The sequence below is a fragment of the Periplaneta americana genome, chromosome 4 (genome assembly GCF_040183065.1).
Source record: "Periplaneta americana isolate PAMFEO1 chromosome 4, P.americana_PAMFEO1_priV1, whole genome shotgun sequence".
NCBI lineage: Eukaryota > Metazoa > Arthropoda > Insecta > Blattodea > Blattidae > Periplaneta > Periplaneta americana.
In genome coordinates, this window is record NC_091120.1 from 50355939 (window position 1) to 50368217 (window position 12279).

Consider the following 12279-nt stretch of genomic DNA (forward strand, 5'->3'; position numbering starts at 1 on the left):
ATAAAGCGAGAGTTTTTTTTAAATTGTGAGTGAAAAGCAGTGATAACTTCTCTATAATAATAATAATAATAATAATAATAATAATAATAATAATAATAATAATAATAATAATAATAATAATAATAATAATAATTATAATATTAATAATAATAATAATAATAATAATAATAATAAATATATACACAATTGAGAATATTCTTCCACCAGAATAAGATGACATTACAGCGACGCTTCATTTTTTCCTTCCATTTATTAATTCCCTTTATCGAGCTCTACCTTGAGCATCATCTTCTGTGACCCCAATATTCCTCATAGACTGCTGCATTTTCTGTTTCCAGGAAGTCTGCGGTCGGCCTCTTCTTCTCCTCCACTCCAACTTCCACTTCCATTCATGCACCATTATGATGTATAATAATAATAATAATAATAATGATAATAATAATAATAATAATAGTAATAATAATGATAATAATAATATATAAACAAGTATACCGCCTAGACTCGCGTTACGGAATGCGCGCTGGTTCGAGTCCTCATGGGGGAAGAAAGTTTCTCATGAAATTTCGGCCAGTGTATGGGACCGGTGCCCACCCAGCATCATGATGCACTTGGGGAGCTACGATAGGTAGCGAAATCCAGTTGCGAATACCAGCTATAACGGCTGGGGGGATCATCGTGCTAACCACATGATACCTCCATTCTGGTTGGATGATCGTTCACCTCTGCTTCGGCATGTGGGCGTGAGTCCAGCAGCTGGCTGGTCGGTCTAGGCCCTTCACGGGCTGTAGCGCCACGGATTATTATTATTATTATTATTATTATTATTATTATTATTATTATTGTTATTAAACAGGTATACACACTGTACAGTATGAACATCTTCCGGTTTCCAAAACTATGTCACTTTAATTTTTCTTATCCATTCCTCTCTATTTAAATAATTAATTTCTGTTGGCTATTACACATTTACTATGTCATACTACTTTTGACTAATAAAACGGTACGAGAGGACATCTTTCAATCAATCATGGCTACTTATCGCACAATTTTATCACCACCCTAGCATTTGTTTATTTTTATAACTTCCCTAGCATATGTTTGGTTTTATCACTAACCTAGCATTTGTTTATTTATTTGCCACATTTAAAACTGAACATTCATTACGGTACTTTGTTTCCCGTATAGATAGTCGACTGAAAATGGCGGCTCCGTTCAAACGTTTTGGTGAAACTAACATAAGTGAAATAGAATTTTAGTAAGTCAATTAATATTTTATAGGCTAGTATTAGAGTACTTTATTTTTTCTAATCTTTATCTATTGTCTTCTAAGCGTGTAATAGTCAATTAAATCCTACACGACTGTCGTTCCCAGAACGCTAAGGAGATCTTTGCGCTCGCGTGTGCTATACCACTGATGATGTCTGCCGGAGTAGCAGGCGAAACGTATGGTAGCAACAGTTCCAACAGACCACGGCCCTTTAGCTCGGATAACATCGATCCTCACGAAATAAGTATCTTAAGAAGAATAATAAAATATATTAGAACATAAATCAAGAAGGGACGAAATAATTGAACAAGTGTCAGAATTCAATTACAGGTTCAAAAATATCAGCTATAGAAATCAATGCAGATATTGAAACTAATATTATAAAATACAACAGACGTAATGGATGTATTAAACGACATTTTAACAACAACATGCAAAAAGATGTTAATTAATTCATTCATTCATTCATAGTGTTCTCCCCAAGAGCAGGCACTGCAAACCCAGCATTCTCCACTCTCTCCTATTTTATGCCTTCCTCTTTGTCTCCTCAAATGATCCATATGTCTTAATGTTTGTTTATCATCTGATATCTTCTTCTGCCCCGAACTCATGTCCGCAGAAGATGCTCCTTTCCTATTAAAAGCTTCCTTTGCCATTGCTATCATCCTTTTGAATTCTTGGCAGCAGCTCATGTTACTGCTTATTAATAGTACACCCCAAGTATACATATGAAGTTGTCCACTTGCTCTATTGTCTCATTTAGAATTCGCAAGTTTACCTTCTTTATTTTTCTTCCTATGACCATGCTCTTCGTCTTGTTGGAATTTATGTTCATTCTATACTGCTCATAGCTATCATTTAGCTCTAGTAGCATATCCCTTAGTATCATTTCCTCTTCTGCTAACAACAAAAGATGTTAAACTGCCCATATATAAAATTATATCGAAACCTGCTCTAATGTATTCCAGTTAAACATAGACCCTATGAACAGTAGACATGAAAAGATTAGAAGCCTCGCAAATGAGATTCTTAAGACATGCAAGGAGTTACAAGAGGAGATAAGTTTAGATATAATAGGGCCGGGAAACAGCTCTCTCCGAGCTCAACCTCTCCCAGTACTTTAGTTGCTGTTATGCAGACTGCTCTATTTGCAATACGAGTTTACCTACACTGGATATAAGGAAACTGCTAGGTGAAGACAATATAACTGAAGATATAATAAGAAATCAAAACCAGTGGAAAGACCATGTAATACGAATGAACCCCTCAAGATATCCAAGGCAGGCTTTATTTTACAAACCGACTGGTACACGAGATGTGGAACGATCGCGACGTAGACGGAGCGACCAATTTTAGCCTAGGAATAGGTCTTCTAGGCCTAACCTTAAACAGGAAGAAGAAGGAACAAAATCAGAAATGAAGCTACAAGGCAACAGCTAAACACATACAAGATTGGTGAATGGGTAAAGAAAATACTTGAATGGAATGGACATGCATCTCGTATGGCACTGGACAAAATCTTTCGCGTAGCGCGTGATAATCTTCCAATTGCAAGGAGGAGCCTGGAAGTCCAAGGAGGAGATGGAAGGATTCTTGACCTCTGGTGAAGAACAGATTATAGTAGGCCTGAGAGCAGACTACCACTTAACCGGTTCCGGACAATTGGCCACAGAAAATTGGTAACTGGGACAATTGGCCACAGAAAATTGGTAATAGGGACAATTCGCCACAGATAGACAATTTGCCACAAATAGACAATTTCCCACAGATAGACAAAAGTTATGTTTTATTTAACGACGCTCGCAACTGCAGAGGTTATATCAGCGTCGCCGGATGTGCCGGAATTTTGTCCCGCAGGAGTTCTTTTACATGCCAGTAAATCTACTGACATGAGCCTGTCGCACTTAAGCACACTTAAATGCCATCGACCTGGCCCGGGATCGAACCCGCAACCTTGGGCATAGAAGGCCAGCGCTATACCAACTTGCCAACCAGGTCGACCAGATAGACAATTTGCCACACCGTCCATTATCCAAAAATGGGGCCGTAACAATTTATTTAAATGTGAATTAGTGGCAAATATGATAACTTTCACGTTGGCCTCCGGTTGAAAATACAACAACCACCTTCCCCCTTGTACAGTCTTAGTGTATCTGTGGGCTATAACGTTCAGTTCGTCAATATTCCTTGGTTCAGGTGGTAGGTGCAGCTTCCTGGCACGGCGCACAGTTTTTTAATAGTTGGTTTCTTCGGTAGATTCACATTGGCTTCGCTTGCAATACGCTGTAACTCATTTTGAATAATGACAGACGTTGGTTCTCGGGAAGTCCCCGCCCTTGCCTTCATGTTCTCTACACATTTCTTTGCCTTAATCCTTCCCCAGTCTGCAGAATGATTCTTGTGTTCAGACGGTTCTTTGACGACACTGCTTCCATCTTCTGATAACGTGACTGTTGCATTACACCCTCCACGCATGTCACAGCGCCAAACAACTCCATTCTTATTTCTTCTAAGTCTCGTGTACATGTAGCCAAGATATATTAATTTGTCAGAGCCTCTTTCTGATTTTGTGAAGCGAATTTCTTCCACCATAGTTCCTATTTAGTTTACAGCTTCTAGATTTGTCTTGTGTTACCATAGAAATATATATTATAAATTGTTACGAATTTGAGTATTCCCTTGAATTTTAATGTGTGGCTAGTTGTCTTTGATACGAATTTAAATTATGTGGCGAATTGTCTTTGATACGAATTTCAATTATGTGGCGAGTTGCCTCTGTGGCCAGTTGTCACCAACTATCCACTCCACCTTCCCCGACTGAGACAGTAATGTTCTGGTTCGATACGAGTAGACAGGAAGGTCAGCGACAGATTGTATCGGGCGGGCATCATAGCTTCACGAACCTTCGGCTCTCTCTGGTCGTCTAAAATCCACCACTGATGCACAGAGCGTTTGTTTATAAGGCGGTGTAAGCGAAAAGTACATGAGCGGGAGTTTCTCTGTCCCTTTCACTTCCCTTCTTAGGTCGAGGGCTAGACTATAGCATAAATAATAAGTAGGCCTATTATGATGTACAATTTATTTTCCTCCATTCTGCTGTCATTATTATTATTACCATCAGGAGGCTAAAACGTGTCATCAGGCCTAACACAGACAAATGATATTGTTGTAATCATTTTTGTTTCCCCATCAATAATATCATAATATAGGCCCCTACATCTCTACCATTACAATGATTTTAATTTTTTTAATGCACGGCTGGAAAATACTGTCGACTCTGGACTAGGTTCGTACCTCGCGTAAATATTTTATGCGAACAAAGCGCAGAAAAGAACGGCGCAATAAATTGAAAATAATTACTGACATGGGGTAGATGATTAAACTGCAGTCAGAAACACTCATAACTTTCATAGTGGCGCATGTAAGCATGCTCTGCATTTAGTGGTACATGTATATTTCGGTTTTTAAAACTTGTTAGCCACATGGATCTTTCAACCAAATGGACTATAAATATCACTAATTGAAACGTTCATAGCTTTATATAACCGTCGTCGAACATAGTAAATCATCATCAGCGGACATCGAAAATTTACAATTTGCGAGTCTCCCCGCAGAGTGACAGTGGAGGGATGTCATATTACTCAGCGACAGATCCCCTGGGAGGCAAGGCTGGCCGGCCATGTTAAAACCTTCCCGTTCGGCTGAAATCCCCTAAAACTGGACAGCTGGCTGTAATAAGTTTCTCAAAGCAGAGAGGACTTGCGTCCAATGAAGAGGTTATTAGGTTCTGATTCACTTCAGTTCACAGTAATACATTCCAGACCAAAAGTTCTCAACTAATGTGCCGCGACTCGTGTGCAATGAAATACTACAGTCCGCAACTAATGTAGACCTACTATGATCGCGTGGTATCATTTGACACAATCAAATCTGATCATCAACATCATCATAATCATCGTCATTATCATCATCACCAGAGGACGGACACTGGAAAGTTTTCTTTTCTCAATCGTACTATCAGGGACTGGAATGCTTTACCTGCAGACTTACTTAAGGCTTTACCAGTAACCAAAAATGTATTTACAAATAGGCTTAAGGACTTTACTAATAGACGGTAGTGTATTATACACACTATTTAAAGGGTGTAATTGATATTTTGTTATTTGAAGTGTTGTATCAGTGAAAAAGTGTGTTGTGTCAGTGAAGTGTGTTTCTGTCAGTGAAGTTTTATAGTTTATAGTGGCAGTGCAAAGTATTTCAACAGTGAAATGTTTTCGAAGTGTTAGTGAAATCAGGACAGTATCAGTGAAATGCAGTAGTTCCAGTGCAGTGAGTGAGTTGTCAGCAAAATGAATGTAGTGTTGAAAGGTACTTGTGCAGGTATGAATATAAACTCGTGGGTTTTAGTTCGAACTTAGGTTAAGATATAAATTAAATTTACTTTAAATGTTATTTTAAGTGATTGTGCTTCATTTAATTTAGGATGCTCCCTATTATTATTATTATTATTATTATTATTATTATTATTATTATTATTATTATTATTAATTGTGTTTATAATTAATTGTAATTATTTAGTGTAATTAGTTACCACTGCCATCGGGTATATACCCATTTGCAGTGTGAATAAATACACATACATACATACATACATACATACATACATACATTACATACATCAATAAAGTAGATTTAGGCCACCAGACACGTTCAATGTCTCAAAACTGTTCATTTCATTATCTTTGAGGCTTTCCAATAGAGCTTATTTCTCCAGAACTCGAATCTTCAATTCTTCTCAGATCATTTTTCCATTTAAATCTATATTGGCACACATTGTCAACTATATTGGTTATTTGAAGCTAGGCCTAATCTCTCATGTGCTGGTCATATAATGATCGTGCAATATAGCGTATATCAGGTGAGAAGTATAAGAAATCTGGGTTGTTGTGTTTTTTTTTTTTTTTTTTTTTTTTTTTTTTTTTTTTTCCAGCGCAAGGTCCACAATCCTGAACCATGCATGAGAGTTGGTTCCGTTGTTTTATGTAATCGCAGTTGTATTAATATTCCTTGATATAAATATTTCCATAAATTCTCATTACTTCATTCAATTTATCCTAATCCTGTAATTGCTAGAGGACTGCAGGAAATCTTTGGCAACCAATTTTCGCCGAAGTTGAATATCGGTGCTGCATAACATCTGTGGAAAAGCGCTGTAGCGTTGGGTTAAGGGGTTAGGTACAGCTTACAGCAGTAAAATTTTGAAGATATTCAACATTTTTTTCCTCCATTACTGTATCTTGTGCAATAATGAAAATTAGTATGTGTAAAACACTGTCCTTCTGCTATATTAAAACAAAATAATTTTACGATTAAAAAAATACATTATTTTTCATAATTCAGTTCACTATTCAGTGATGGTTTCGCACATAACTCGAAAACTATCCAACATTCTGTGATGAAATTTGTGTGTGTATTTATGCGTGTCACATCTAAAATATGATGCAAGATCACTTGTTTAACTTTGATAGATTGTCTGATAAAAAAATTAATTCAATTTAAAAAATGGTCAAATATCAGCATTTTCTTCTAACACAAAATAAAAAAAAATATTTATTAAGGAATGTAGTTGAAAGAGCATGATATTGTAAACATGAGTTTCTGCAATAAAATAAAAGAGAGAGAACATGAAAAAGTTAACAAGTTTATAAGTTATGAGGGAAATACTTCATCACTGCACAGAGAACTGCCACCATTTTTAATTTTGAAAATAAATACATAAATAATTTTTTTAATCGTAAAAACATTTTTTTCATATAGCAGAGGGACAGTGTTTTACACATACCAATTTTCATTATTGCACAAGATACAATAATGGAGGAAAAAATGTTGAATATTTCCAAAAATTTTACTGCCGTAAGGTGTACCTAATCCCTTAAGGCGTTACGCTACAAGCTGGAAGGTCGCGGATTCAATTCTCTGTAGGATTATGCAATTTACCTATTGGTATAATCCTTTCAGCTGTACAATAATCCTGGGATCTACTCAGTTTATCACAGAAATGAGTATCAAGGGTATTTCCTTCTGGGGAAGAAGGCAGGCTCGTAGGACTGACATCTCTACTGGAATTAATGCCGATTGTTTGGAAAATGTGGAAGCCTTAACCTCCAGCTATTCTGTGAGACTCCATGGTTCATAGTAGAAATAATGTTAGCTCTACCTTTTTTTTTTAATAACCTCTGCTATTGAAAGCGTTGTGAAATAAAATTTGAATTCATGCTGTTTACACAGAATTCAATATTTCGAAGAATGAAGCATTTCCGATATGGCTAACTTTTTATAACGTTTTAATTTCATATTTTTTGTCTTTTACGGAATTACCGTTTTATTGTTTAATAGACACCGCGGAAGTTGGTTATTTTATCTGGTATAGAAATATCGCAGTCTACGTAATTAAATATTATACAAATATTTTGTCTCCTGCTACTATTGAATTTGTTTTCCTCCAGGGTTCTAGGAAAAACCATATAGTCAAATTGCAAACAGTCTGACTAATTGAAAACATAAAAGCTCCTGAAGACCAGGCTGGTAGTACAGTTGGAAAACTGTTATCCAATATTACTTGGGACGTCAGTAACTGGCTAAATGGGAAGATAAAAAAGACTTCCACAAGTGGGAGATCCTGATTGTACATTGATGGGAGGATAATATTAAACTGGATTTGAGGGATGTGGGATATGATACAGAGGTGAGCCTGCCTGGAGAGAAATAAAAAATAGGTTGCAGCCGCCAAATTACTCTTCAAGGAACGACCACTCATATAAATAGAGGGAAAGAGACAGAGGACGGACATTGGAAAGTTTTCTTTTTTCAATCGTACTATCACGGTCTGGAATGCTTTGCCTGCAGACTTACAGCGTATTCCGAATCTCACCGGACCGGTTGACAACAATGACGTCACGCAGCAGCGAAATAGGAAGGTTCGATGGCTATCATGGCGGCTGTATAAGTTGTTATCTGTGCTACGCTAGCAAGATTTTGCGAAATTTCCGTACTGTCATTTCGTTCAAAGAAAAGAGAGCATAAACAATTTATTTCTTGAACCAGTACTAATAACTGGTCCGTTGACATGTTCGCTCATAAGCCATTAACATATTGTTTTTACGTTGTGCTCATTACAAACAATGCAGCAGAACCAAAGCAGAACACACCGCCATGACACAACAGTGCACGATGTCATTCGTCTGCTGATTCCCGCCCTATACAAGAATCAATCAGTTCACTGATGGCGGCTGATGGAGATTGCCACCACCTCTGCATGCTGATGGAACCGGTTCGACACCGGTGGAGCATCAGTGACGTCATCGTCGAAATTCGGAACGCCGTGATGCCATCAGATTGCTCAGCGCTGAGATTCGGAATACGCTCTTACTAAAGGCTTTACCAATAACCAAAAATGTATTTAAAATAGGTTTAAGGACTTTACTAATATACAGTAGTATATTATATACACTACTTAAAGGGTGTAATTGATGTTTTGTTATTTGAAGTGTTGTATTAGTAAAGAAGTATGTTGTGTCAGTGAAGTGTTTTGTGTAAGTGAAGTGTGTATGTGTCAGTGAAGTTTTATAGTTTATAGTGGTATTGCAAAGTATTTCAACAGCGAAGTGTTTTTGAAGTGTTAGTGAAATCAGAATAGTATCAGTGAACTGTGTCGCAGTTCCAGTGCAGTGAGTGAGTTGACAGGTAATTGTGCATGTATGACCATATCATACTCGTGGGTTTTAGTTCGAACTTAGGGTTAAGATACAAATTAGATTTACTTTAAATGTTATTTTAAGTGATCATGCTTCATTTAATTTGGCATGCTGATTATTATTATTATTATTATTATTATTATTATTATTATTATTATTATTATTAGTATTTTACTTGAAGCAAGTAAAGAGATAGGTTTGGAAGTAAATCCCGAAAAGACAAAGTATATGATTATTTCTCGTGACGAGAATATTGTACGAAATGGAAATATAAAAATTGGAAATTTATCCTTTGAAGAGGTGGAAAAATTCAAATACATGGGCGCAACAGTAACAAATATAAATGATACTCGGGAGGAAATTAAACACAGAATAAATATGGGAAATGACTGTTATTATTCGGTTGAGAAGCTTTTATCATCCAGACTGCTGTCAAAAAATCTGAAAGTTAGAATTTATAAAACAGTTATATTACCGGTTGTTCTTTATGGTTGTGAAACTTGGACTCTCACTTTGAGAGAGCAACATAGGTTAAGGGTGTTTGAGAATAAGATGCTTAGGAAAATATTTGGGGCTAAGAGGGATGAAGTTACATGAGAATGGAGAAAGTTACACAAGACAGAACTGCATGCATTATATTCTTCACCTGACATAATTAGAAACATTAATTAATCCAGACGTTTGAGATGGGCAAGGAATATAGCACGTATGGGCGAATCCAGAAATGCATATAGAGTGTTAGTTGGGAGGTCGGAGGGAAAAAGACCTTTGGGGAGGCCGATACGTAGATGGGACGATATTATTAAAATGGAGGTGGGATATGATGATAGAGATTGGATTGGTCTTGCTCAGGATAGGGACCGATGGCGGACTTACGTGAGGGTGGCAATGAACCTCCGGGTTCCTTAAAAGTCATAAGTAAATTAATAAGTAATAATAGGAGCAACAGCAGTAACAAGCGCAGCGGCAGTATTTTATGTAAGTTCGGTTTCAACTGCATAGGTTATTAAGCGTTCAATTTCGAGAAGGGCGTGAAATGGGATGAAGAATTTTTCTTAGAGCCTTCTGTCAGGGACAGGAATATTTACGAGCAACAAATGTACGACGCAGGACTCACGGCAATACTGTCCTTCCGGAGCAAATAATGTTTATGATTTTAGGCCTATAGCCCTTCAAAATCAATAGATTTTGGCCGGATTTAAACCCACGAACCTAGGATACAGCGGCAAGCACGGTAACCGCAATACCACAGAGGAGTATTCGATAATACATAAGTCCTCACTTGATACAACATCGTTTAGTTACTGATTAAACAACAAAGAGCAGATGATAATTCTAATTCAATTTGTTGAATTAAACCATTCACTTTCGACTGGGATCTCATTTTCCTTCTTTATTTCAGAGTCCTTATCAGGTAAGAGCATTTTCAATTAACTATACTGTGGGGTACTTTCAATACAAATAATAAATAACATTTCACTCTATTCGGATTGATATGCATGCATATCTAATGGAGATTTCTGATTGGATTGGAGAAGGGTCATTAGAATCTGACCTTGACCTTTGACAGACATCAATATTTCTGTCGTGCGTAGTGTGTATCACGTCATATTGTAAGGAGACAATAGCATGGAACTGGAAACAATACCACTGCCTCTAACACAATATTATACAATGAAAATGTAGACGATCCTGCCGTTTGATTCACAGTGCATTGTAAAACCGAAATACTTGGAGTATAATTGCTCAAATCTGAACTCCATAGTTTGGAAGAAGACGTCAACTGAATTACTGAAACCTTAAAACAAGAATGCCTATAATTTTTGGTCTGTTAATTGGAGATTTCTGATCCACTCTAGACTATATAACGAGGCTAAAAAGTTTATTGAGACTTGAATACGTCCAAGTTCCTTGACACCTCATTTATTCGTGTATGTATTCTTTTGTTATCGTCTTTTCGTCACTCACATTCCCACTTTCGCTTCCTCAGACAATCTGTTAATGTCTCTTCGTCACTTAATCTTATTCTTTCACTCGCTCAGTCTGTTATCTTCTATTCGTCACTTACTCTTATTCTCACTTTCATTCGCTCAGTTTATTTGTTATCGTCTATTCGTCAGTCACTCTTATTCTCACCTTCAATAGCCTAATCTGTTATCTTCTATTCGTCACTCATTCTAATTCTAACTTTCACTCGCTCAGTCTGTTATCGTCTATTGGTCACTTACTCTTACGATCATTTTCACTCTCTCAGTCAATTTGTTATCGTCTATTCGTCACTCTTATTCTCACTTTCACTCGCTCAGTAAAACTATTCGTCACTTACTCTTATCCTCACTTTCATTCGCTCAGCCTATCTGTTATCGTCTATTTGTCACTCACTCTTATTCTCACCTTCACTAGCTCAATCTGTTATCTTCTATTCGTCACTCATTCTTATTCCAACTTTCACTCTATATAAATATTATTCAGAACTTAAACATTCAAGATTGTGCAGAAGATGCTGCACTTGGTTACCTAACTGATGCATTTAACACTGAGTTTTTAGGTCTCAAATTTATTCCCACTACCGCAGCAGAAATCATGCATGTGATAAAACAACTAAAAACAAAATATTCCTCTGGATATGATGAAATTCCAAGTAAAGTTCTGAAAGCTTGTTCTGAAATATTATCCCCTCCGTTAAGCTATCTATGCAATTTGTCAATGCAATGTGGTATTTTTCCAGAAAGACTCAAATATTCAATAGTAAAACCAATATACAAAAAGGGAGATAAATGTACTATTGCTAATTACAGACCCGTATCATTATTAACAACATTTTCAAAAGTGTTTGAGAAAGTTATGTATAATCGATTATATCATTACCTGGAGTCCAACAATATATTAGTTTTAGAACAGTTTGGATTTAGAAAACAAAAATCGACAGAGAATGCTGCTTTTAGTTTGGTGGATGAAATACTAAATTCATTAAATTCGAAACTACATGTAGGTGGGATTTTTTGTGACTTGGCTAAAGCATTTGATTGTGTAGACCATAGTATATTAGTAAAAAAATTGAAGTTTTATGGTATTAAAGATGAGATGTTGGGTTGGTTTACATCGTACTTATCAAATAGAAAACAAAAAGTAGAAATAAATGTACCAAATAGTCATAAAGTTACTTATTCAGAATTTAGAAATATTAAACATGGTGTTCCGCAGGGGTCAATTTTAGGTCCATTGTTGTTTCTAGTTTATATTAATGATTTAGCCTTG